This window comes from Heterocephalus glaber, unplaced genomic scaffold (genome assembly GCF_053883595.1).
Source record: "Heterocephalus glaber isolate CG9 unplaced genomic scaffold, H.glaber_assembly_v1.0 deba00001497, whole genome shotgun sequence".
Classification (NCBI taxonomy): Eukaryota; Metazoa; Chordata; class Mammalia; order Rodentia; family Bathyergidae; genus Heterocephalus; species Heterocephalus glaber.
The window spans coordinates 14,454,854-14,466,502 of record NW_028258320.1 but is presented as its reverse complement, the minus strand read 5'-3'; positions in this window follow the sequence as shown (position 1 = coordinate 14,466,502).

The window sequence follows — 11,649 nt, the reverse complement described above, 5'->3', positions numbered from 1 at the left end:
TTTTAATACTTTTATCTTCTTCCTAAATTGGTATTTAGAATACTCTGGGTTTTTTTCTTAGGCTAGGGACATAGAAAAGACTGTGGAATAGCAATGTGCATTAACCCGAACGCTTTGAAAGAATACTAACTTAACCTAGCTACTGTAAATCCAATTTTAGTCTATGTGTTGCCGAAGTGAGCATGCTACTGTAAATCCAAAGGGGATTTATTGGTCTTTATATTTGAGTGGTTTGGGGCAGACTAGCTTTAAGCATAATTGGATTCAGAATCTCCAGTCAACAATGGGTCAAATCTTTCCCTCTTTCCATCTCTACATTCTGCTTCTCTCATGGTTTGGCCTCATTTCCCCAACTCCAGATAACTCCAACAACTCCAAATTCACATGTTTGAAGCTCAGTACTTCTAACAGAGAATTAATCTGTCAATGTTCATATAGTAATTTCAGGAAAGGATTATGATCTGCTCTGCTAGGGTTACATGTCTACTCTTGAATGGCTGTTACCAAAGAGGGGGATAAAATGATTGGCTAATTATGGGTCATATGCATTCCACTTTGGTAATGGGGGGAGGTAAGAGAAAAGAGATTACTGTAATTAAAAGCCCACAAGGTGATATGAAGCAGGAGAGGAATTCTCCAAAACAAATGGGTGTATATGTTGACAAAAATGATAGAAGAAACGTAATGAGTGTTAAATGTTAACTACAGGGTGTGACAGAGCTCAATGTAGAATTTTCTACCTTTAGCTTTTTCCATGCCTCAGTTTCTTGGGCTAAGAACTACAATTTGCTTAAGGGGATGAGATGTAGGGCCGGGGATTTAGCTCAGTGGTTTCGCTGCCTGCCTTGCAAGCGCAAGGACCCGAGTTCGATCCCCAGTACCAGAAAAAAAAAAAAAAAGGGATGAGATGTTTGTTAGCCCCTAATTATATGGTAACATCTTTCTTTTTTTCTTTCCACCACACTTGAACTTAACTTGCTTTTTTTCTAAACACCCTTGCTCATTAATATTTACATAAATATTACATTTATGCATGTACCTCACTGTTAAATACCTAGAAATAGAGAATGAGTAAGGCTTCTGTCTTAGTCCATTTTGCATTGCTATAATAAAATTCCCAAGGCTTGGTACTTTAGAAAGAGTTTTATTTATCTCAGTTTTGGAGGGTGAAAATCCAAGATTGGGTTGCACTACATGGTTGTCTGCTAGTGAAGGCCTTTTGGCTACATCTTAATGTGGAGGACAGCATCATATCGTGAGAGTGCATGGATGAGAGAACCCAGGGCAAGAGAGGAAGCCAGAGCACAGTGCGGTTGCTCCTTTACAACAGCCTCCCCTCACAGGAACAAATCCATTCCTATGAGACCAAACCCATCTTTGACACCAGCACTGATTCGATCCCACCTCTTAAAGGTCCTGCCACCTTTCAATACCATTACAAGTTTTAACATGAGTTTTGCTGGGGACAAAACATATCAAACTATTGCAGTTTCCTGGAGGCAAAGAACATGAAGGTTAAAAGCCCAGTTTGACAGAATTATATTAAAAAAGTGCTTTGGAATCCTTGAAGCCTGATCAGATGAATTAAATTCACCCACTGTAAATCTCCAACCTTTTTGTTACCCCACATATTTTCCATTTATAATATTCTTCATTCCTGTGTGTACATATAATTTTTTCTGACCAAAAGGCTTCTTTTAACATTTCTTATGAAGCATGTCTACTAGTGACAAAGTTCCTCAGCTATGTCTGAAGTTTTCATTTTGTCTTCATTTATTTTACTTTTATTTTTATTATTATTTTTGGTACCGTGGATTGAACTCAGGACCTTGTGCTTTCGAGACAGGTGGCAGCTAAATGCCGAGTCCTATTTTATTTTATTATAATTATGTTTTGTTTTTTTGGTACCGGGGACTGAACTTGGGATCTTGCGCTTATGAGGCAGGCGCCGGAATCACTGAGCTAAATCCCTGGCCCCTTACTATTATGTTTTTTAAGACACAGTCTTGCTATGTAGTTCAGGCTGGCCTTGAATTCACCATGTAGCCCAGGCTGGTCTCGAACACATGGTGATCCTCCTGCCTCAGCCTCCTGAGTGCTGGGATTACAGGGGTGTGTTACCATGCCTGGCTTGTCTTTATTTTTGAAAGGTGTTTCTCTAGGTATAAAATTCTAGGTTGAAAATTTTCTTTTTTTCTTTGTTTTTCTTTCAGTACTTTTCTTTTTTTTGGTACCAGGGATCGAACTCAGGTCCTTGTGCTTGCAGGGCAGGCGGCAGAATCACTGGGCTAAATCCCCGGCCCTCTTTCAGTACTTTAAAGTTACTACTCCACTGACTTCTAGCTTTCATGTTTCCCAATGAGACGTCTGATGTTACTCTTTTCTCAGATCCGTAATCACATGAGCTGATCCCCATAATCTCTCTCTCTCGCTCAATAAGATATGTAGATAGAACTCTCCTATTGGTTCTCCTTCTCTGGAGAACTCTAATACAAATGTACTACTTAATGCCTATGTATTACAAGGTTTTTCCATTCTGGCTGTTGGGAGCAATTTCATCTGATCTCCATGAGATCAGAGGTGAGTTGAGTTGTTCCACCTTCACCTTTCAGATGTTTCCTTCTCCAGCTTTGGATGGTTTTCTCACATGCAGATTTTCTCACATGCCTTCTGCCAAACAGAAGGCAGCTGAAGATCCAAAGGCAATCCTCTAAAAATCATCAGAGCTTTCATACCCCTTTTTGTGTGTGCTAGGAATCAAACTGAGGGGACCTTGTGCTTGCCAGGCAGGTGCAGTCCCACTGAGCTACATCCTTGGCCCCCAGAGCTTTCATCCTAAGCAGGTCTCTCCTTTCTGGTATTCTTTGCAGTGGATTGTAGTCTCCTTGTCTTTCTAGAACTCTCACCAAACCTCCTCAACTCAGGGCTCTTTGGGTTCCTCCTTCCTACACTGGGAGTAAGGCAGTGAAAATAGCAAAGCTCACCTCACATCACTTGTTTCTCACTTCACTTGGATCATGTGCTACTGCCATGTTCTGCTACTGTTGGCTAGTGTTTGAGAATTATTGTTTCATATATGTGTTCTCTTTTTCAGTGTTGGAGATTGAATTGAAGGGCTCATGAATGCTACATATCTACTACTGAGCTATGTCCTCAGTCCCTGGTTTTTCTGTTTTTAGGTAAAAGAGTAAATCTAGTATCTATTTCTCCGACCTTCTCGGTCAAGATTTAAAGTCAAATTCCTAATTGTTTATCCCAATCCTAGTTAGATTTTCTGCTATTTGCAGTTAAAAGCATATTTAATAGATATATGCTGCCTTGGCCCAGGGATTTAGCTCAGTGGTTCTGGCACCTGCCTCGAAAGCGCAAGGTCCCAAGTTCGATCCCTGGTACCAAAAAAAAAAAAAAAAAAAAAAGATATATGCTACCTTTGCAATCATTTAAGTGGCTCATATATATTCTGAGTAAAACCTATTTTTTTCTTTTTTCATGCATGTGGTACTGGAGACTGAACTCAGGGCCACAATACCAAGCTGCATCCCCATTCTTTAGTATTATTATTATTTATTTTTATTATTATTTATTTTTATTATTATTTATTTAAGCAAACTTTTTCTAAGTTTAAGTTGCCCAGGCTGGCCTTGAACTTGTGATCCTCCTGCCTCCAACTTCTGCATTAGTTTGGGTTCTCTAGAGGAACAGAATCAATAGAAAATGTATGTATAACTGTGCAAAGGTATTTATTAGGTAGGCTTACAGGATGGTGGGGTGGAAGAATCCGCAATGGCTTCTGAGCACTGGAAGGCCAGAGGATCCAGTAGCTGCTTGGTTCAAGAAGATGGAAGCCACAGGACAAAAGGGATCAAGGATGCAGTACCAGTCCAAGGTCAAAAGCCTGGAAACTCACTGCAGGGTCACCAGTGTGAGTCTACATTGGAAGGCTAAAGAAACTGGAAACCGATGCCCAAAGGCAATGACAAGACTGGAGCTCTTCCAAAACCAGACTATTTCCTTCTTCTTTCCCTTTTTATTTTACCTGGGCCACAAGCCTATTGGTTGGTGTTACCCACATCCAGGGTGAGTCTTCCCTCCTCAGTTTACTGGCCTCCGTGTCAATCATCCACAGACAAACCTAGGAGTCTGCTTTACTAACCCTCTAGGCTCAAGTCCTGTTGACATAACACAATTAATTGTCACACCTCCCAAGCAGTTTGGATTAGTCATGCACTACTGTACCTAGATCTAAAATATAATCTTTACTTTTTACAAAAACAAAGACAAAATCATTTTAAATTGTGATATATTAAAATCATCCTATAGAAGGTTATAGGTAATGCAATAAAAATAAGAAAACAAAACATGGGAATAGCATTGGAAATAAAGAGACCAGGAAGTCTCATTTTTCAGATGATATAATTGCATAAGAAGGACACTCAAGAGATTCTACCAAAAATAAACCTTATCTGTAATTAATAAAAATTTATCTATAGTAAACTTAAAAATAGCTTTTCTTTAAGTCAGGAATAACTTCTTGGGCCAGGGATGTAGCTCAGTGGTGCTGTGCCCATCTGGCAAGCGCAAGGTCCTAAATTCAATCCCAAGAACCAGAAAAAAGAAAAAAAAAAAATTTCTTGGAGAGAGTAATAAAAAAGTCATTCCATTTATCAACAAACTGTGAATACACAGAAATAGAGTGGTGTTACACAACTATAATCCAAGCACTGGGGAGGCTGAGGCAGGAAGCTTGCCATGAGTTCAAGGCGAGCCTGGGCTATGTAGGGAGACTCTTATCTCAAAAAACAAAAAAACAAACAAAAAAAAGAGAGAAAGAAAAAAATTAATTTGGTAATATAAGCACATCTCTAATAAAAAAGCAGTAACATTTCATTGAAGGAACACAAAACAAAATTTTTGTAATCATATATAAGATTTGTGTTTGGAATCATCATTTCCAAATATTTCTGAGGGAGTGGTCTTGGAGATTTTCTCTCAAAGTCCACCAAAACACAAAACTAATCAGCTAAAGACTGAAAATGATCAATTATTTAGAAAACAGTGCCTGGGTTTCCCAGATTTTTCTTTGGCTCCCAGTCCAGCAGTGTTCAATTTGATACGCTTATCAGTAGCTATTAGCACATTTGAATGACGTTTACTGCAGCTGGCAAAGGGATGAGTTACCAGATGCTGTGTAAACAGTTTTAACAGTTAACAATTTAGTTGGCAAAGCAGTGGAGAAGAAAGTCTTAGATGTCAGTGATGAACTCCTATATAAATTAGGTAAAAGGAGGTAAGTGGTAAATGGGTGCTGTGACTTGTGTGGTTGTTTTACTAAATTCATAAATATTAGCATTTCTCTTAAGTGAATTTCTGAAAATCTTAGCATTCCTTTAGTAGGTAAGGAAGTTTTCTTCATAGAAGCACAAAAATCCACACTGCAGCAAGAACTGATCTAAGATGGAAGTAGTAACCTGCCAGGTTAGTATATTTACCAAAGGCCAGAACTTGGATTGATTGCATCATGATCAACAAGGAACTTTTAACAGCACAAATCCTCCAGCCCTACACACACCTTTTAAATCATACCATTCTGGGAAGTGCCTAGAAATTTGTATTTTGAAAAAGCTCCTTTAGTGGGTTCAGTGGCATAGCTACTTTTAGAATTACTGGCTTAGGTGTCTGGCTCTTTCCTGTTGTTCTACCACGATGCCTGAAATTTTCATGTTACAAAAATTTTCATGTACTGAAGGTTATGACTGATGTGAAAATGTTAGTGATGTGTATTAATCAGGGCTTCAGTTGCAAGTGACAGAAATTCAAGAAAACTGGCTCAAAAACAACTGAGAAGATGGAGGCAAAATTTTTCAGTTACTTCTCAAATCATTTTTTGGGGACTGAGTCTTTCCATTTCTTAGAAGTTTCTCTCTCCATTTAATGGGTAAGAAATCCATTGTCAGCTAAGATTCATGACTCTATGTGGGAGTGGTGGTAGGGTAGAGAGAAAGAAAAGAGAAAAATTTTAATGTCCAGCATAAGAATTCAAGAACAAACTCTGCAAATCTATACTTTTTTTTGGGAGGGAGGGTACTCATGATGGAACTTGGGACCTTCCACTTGCAAGGCAGGTGGAGGAACCAATGAGTTAAATCCCCCCCCAGGCCTAAGGAGAAACTCTGGCCAATCATGAATCATATGGTTACCACTGAGTTGGAAAAGGGTTGTGTCCAGCCTCATCTGAATCATCTCAAATAGTTTCTTTTTAGGAAGCAAAGATTTTTTCACCAAAGATGGATGTGGTACTGCATAGTCAAAATAAGAGATGAGTGCTACAAAATGATATGATAGAGGTAAGGGACTCAGCAGCATGGACCTATGGTTCTCAAAGAACCTTTGGGTCTCTGAGACACTTCTGGAGGATTCACACTATTTTTCATATAAATATGTTAACATGTGATGGTTTTATTGTTGTTGTTTTCAAATGACCTAATAAATATGTAAACAATTTATTGATTTTTTTTTTCTAAAATAGAAAATGTTGATAAATATAATCATGTTTCTTATGGTTGCAAGGGAAAGAAAATCCAAGTCAAAATGGCCTAACCATCAGAGGGATTTATTTGCTCAGTGTGCTGGTTAATTTTGTGTCAGTTTACTGGCTTATGAGGTGCCCAGATATCTGGTCAAATGTTATTCCGAGTGTTTCTGTGGATAAGATTAACATTTAAATTGATAGACTGTTGAGTAAAGAAGATTGCCCTTCCTAATGTGGGATAGCCCTCATCCAGGCACCTAGAGACCTGAATACAACAAAAAAAGTGGTCCTCCCCTGTTTAAGACAAAATCTCTCCTACATGACTGCCTTCAAAATGGGCTTTTTTTTTCTTGCCTGCAGATTTCCACTGAAATATCAGCTCTTCCTTCATCTTGAGCTGTTGGCCTTCCGACTGGACTACCCGGTGTTCCTGGGTCCTCTGCTTGCCAACTCACCACGCAGATTTTGAATTTGTCTGCCTCCATTAATCATAGGAGCCAACTCCTTATTTTACAGCAGTCCTCTTTTATCTGCAGGGGATGTTTTTCCAAGACCCCCAGTGGCCAGGTAATACCGAACCTATAATGCTATGCTTTTTCCTACACAGTATAGTACCTTCATATTTATGATAAAGTTAAAAATCTACATTACACACAGTAAGAGATTAACATAATAATAAGTAGACCAAATGTAAAAACATACTGTAATAAAAGTTATGTGAATGTGCACATATTCTTTCAAATGTATTTTTTGTCTTTGAGTATGTGAGTTCTTTGGTATTTATACTATCATTTTCTCTGCAGCATTGTCACATAGTATTAATGTTAGAATTTGTGTGTGTGTGTGTGTGTGTGTGTGTGTGTGTGTGTGTGTGTGTGTGTGACTGGGAACTGAACTGAGGGCCTTCACATTGAGTTATATCCCCAGCACTCCCCACCCGTTACATACTTTGAGATAGGGTCTTGCTAAGTTTCTAAATTGCTCAGGCTGGGCTAACACTTGAGATCCACTCAGCTTCCCAGAGTGTTGAGATTACAGATGTGCACCACCATGCCTGGATAAATCAATGTCTTTAGACAAATCATAGTTCAGCTCTTAGGGTTAGGTAGGGCCTACCTTCTCCGAGCATATTTGCCACCTTCTGCAGATTATTTTCCTTATTATATGACACTGACACTTCTCTATCAAGGAGTGGGATCTTTGTATCACCCCTGGAATCTAGGTAGGCCTGTATAAGACTCAGGCAGAGGTGACTTGCAAGGCTTGGCTAGAAAAGGTGATGCCACTTCTGCAAACCTCTTGATCTCTTTCTTGGGAGCTGTGCCCATCTAAGAAATCCAGCTCCCCAGAAGCCACTATGTTTGAGAGACCACGTGGAGGGATTACACAAAAATAGAAATCGCTAAAGGACCCTTCTGTTCAAGATGCAGCTCTTTGGTCTTCCTAGTCCAGGTATCAAACAGGTGAGTGAAGAAGCACTGGAGATGACCTCAACTGCAGGAACTGACAGCCACCTCCTGAGAGATGCCAAGCTAGAACATCCCAGTCAAGCCACTTCCAAAGTCCTGAGTTATGGAAATCAGGACAGCTCAGGGCTGGGGATTTAGCTCAGTGGCAATGCGCCTGCCTTGCAAGTTCAAGGTATTGGATTCTACAAGGTAAAGATAAAAGAATGTCTATCAGATAGGCAGCTGTCAATGTTTTGCCCTCTTATAATGATAAATGTGTTAATTCAGTGCTTATAAAAAAACCCCAGATATTTTTAAAGGATTATTTATGTATTTTTATTTTTTATTTTTTTGGTACTGGGGATCGAACTCGGGTCCTTGCACTTGCGCAGCAGGCGGCGAAACCACTGAGCTAAATCCCTGGCCCCCCCGAAAGCATTATTTATAATAATAAAACATTGGAAATGACCTAAATATTTAGTGATGGGGGATGATTAAATAAATTATGGCTCTTGAACACTTTGATTGTTATATGGCTATAAAAGATCACATTTTGAAGAATATTCAATGTCATGGACCTATGTTCTTGACATAATAATGTTAAGATGAAAACAGCAGGAATAAAAATTCAACACTAAAAAGGCATGGATTTTACGGTATGCAAATGATCTCAGTAAAAATTCTGTATGAGAAAAACTTTGAACACACACATACAAATATACTTGAACAGAAAAAAAGACTGAAAGGGAATTTATCAGCATGCTAACAGCAATTATCTCTAATAGTTGGAATTTTTCTCATACAATACAGAAGATTGAAGCACAATTCAAAATCATGAAACTTGGAAAATATGTAAAGTTGAAAATGATACCAGTCCACATTAAATTTCTTTAAAAACTGGTCAAGAAAAAAGAAGAGTCACATTGTTTTCAAAGTGATGGGGGAAGTGGTTGTGGTTTGGGGTGGGGATGGAGGGTGGGGCCTGCTGTGTATGTCAGCCTCTGGGGAGGGGAAGGAAGCTCCATGAATTAAGCCACGGCGTGGTTCTGATGTGGTAAAGTGTGGGGAAAGGACTGGTGAGGCAGTGTAGAGAGAGAGAGAGGGAGAAGGTGCAGTTGGGGAAGGTAGTGTAAACTACCTTGTGTGTATAAACTGCAGATTCACAAATTATTAGATAGAGTACATTGTCTAAGTAAGTAAAATCCTTGGACACATACTTGTCCAATACTTTGCTCACAAAACTAGTCCAAAAACTAATCAATAGGAAAGCAGGAAAGCCTGGAGAGAAACTGAGTATCCTAACTGAACAAAGACTTAAGTTTTAATACTCACCTCTTTGACTAAAATTTCCCACAAATTGTACTTATAACTGACAATTATTCCTATGACTCAATTTCTCAGTCTGTATATGAAAGACAGCTGTATTTCTTGTTTTTGTTTTGCTTTTCTCTTTCTTTTTGCAGTACTAGGGATTGGACCCAGGGCCTTTATACTGAGCTATATTTCAAGCCTTTTTTTTACATTTTATTTTGAGATAGGTCTTGCTAAATTGCCCAGGTTGGACTTGAACCTGTGATCCTCCTGCCTCAGCCTCCCAGAATATTGAGATTACAGCCATGCACCAGCATGCCCAGCTCATACTTGTTTTCCATATACCTCGGAATTGCCATAACTCCAAAGAACTAAAAGTTTCCCAAGCCACAGAACAGTGTGTAATGTAACTGCCCCCATCAAAAACTCTTCTCTAATTATTTATAACTTAAAAATGTTAATTTTTTACATATCTTGTAATGTTCTCTATCATTAGTGGTCTTCAAACTAATTACATGGTAAGAGTAATGTTGAGCCAGCCACAACTAAAAGTAAATTCCACAGTCCTCAACCTCTGTAGGTTATAATCTTGTGGAAATTTATTTTTCATCCTTATCTTTGAGTTCCACAGACATTCACATCAGTGTGGTTAATTTAGTTGCTGACCTGCAACATGTGCCCACCTCCAGATTGCTGGCTTTGGAACCTCTGTCCTCTTGCCTGCCTAATCAAACATTATTCTTCCTTTGAGGCCAGATTTAGTTCCACTGCTCCACAGACTCTTATTCTCCAGCCCATGATGAGCTCCTCCTACTTGGAATCTGAGCATTGCAGTCTTCACAGACTTTGTGTGATCTTGAGCATGCAATTTGAGCAGCACAGTTTCCGTGACCAGCTAGAGAAAATTCTTTGCATTAAAGGGGCTCATGTGATTAGGGCAGGCCTACCTGGATAATCTACCTATTTAAAGGTCAACTATTCTATGTAATATAATCTAATCATGGTAGTAAAATATATTATATTCCCAGTCCTGGACATTATGCAGAATGTATATACAGGGCTGGGAAATCTTCTGGCTAAGGAACAGGTAAGACTTCTACAAGCATAGAAAACTCTCCAGGTGGGAAGGAAATATGGACAAAAGGGATGAGGTAGAGCATGCCTGTAATCCTAGCGCTCTGGGAGGGTGAGACAGAAGGATCATGAATTCAAGCCTGGCCTGGTAATCTGGTCACTTAGCAAGACCTTGTGTCAAAATGAAAGATTTAAGAAGGTGCTGGGGATGGAGCTCAGTGTTAAGGCTCTAGGTTCATTTTCAGTACCACAAAAAACAAACAAACAAACAAACAAACAAGGAAACCAACAAAAATCCTTGAAAAGCAAAACTCCACCAGGAGTTATTGGAGACAATGAGTATGTCTATTTGTGCCCCAATAATAATAACAGCTCCCTCTTTTATGAAAGTCTCCTGGATGCTTTATAAATTCATTCCCCAATGCTTATGTCAGCTCTGTGAAGGTGGTGTTAGTCTACTTTTACAAAGAAAGAAATTTGAGCAATGAAGAGAAAAGTCACTGACCAGATTTATATCTCAAAAGAATTATAAAATTGAGATTAGGGTTTAAGCACAGGGTGACCCAGGTTTGTGTTCTTTGTGCTATTTAACCCAAGTGGTTTGGGTGCGGAAGCACAGGCTTAGTCTGGACCCAGACTGTGGAGGGCACTGATGTTAACAGGTGTCAAGAAAGATTTTAGGCCAGGTGCAGTAGCCTGTAATCCTAGCACTTAGGAGGCTGAGGTAGAAGAATTATGAGTTCGAGGCTAGCCTGGGCTAAAGAGAAAGTTCAAGGCTGGTTTGGACTACATCTTGAGACCCAGTCTCAAAAAACAAAAAACAAAATGAAAGAAAGATTGATTTCAGAAGCTGCATGGGAATGTGAGGGAGGAGAGGAATGGAAGTAGATCTGGATGGGGAAGGAGGGGAGCACAAGGACTGTGTAAGACAAGCACTGTCTTAGAGAAGTTAATATGGCCAGTAGTGACGGCTTGGGTTACGAGACTGGAGGCAGGGGTGATACGTTGCAGTTGAAAGATACTTGATCAGCTGGATGTGGTGGCACACACCTGTCATCCCAGTACTTGGGAGGCTGAGGCAGGAGGATCACCAGGAGTTTGAGGCCAGCCTGGATTACATAGTGAGTTCAAGGCCAGCCAGAAGTATATAGTGAGACCCTGTTTCAGAAAAAAAAAAAAGGAGCTGGGAGTGGTGGTGCACACCTGTAATCCCAGCACTCAGGAGGCTGAGGCAGGAGGATCACAGACAGTTCAAAGCTAACCTGGGCTACACAGTGAGTTCAGGGT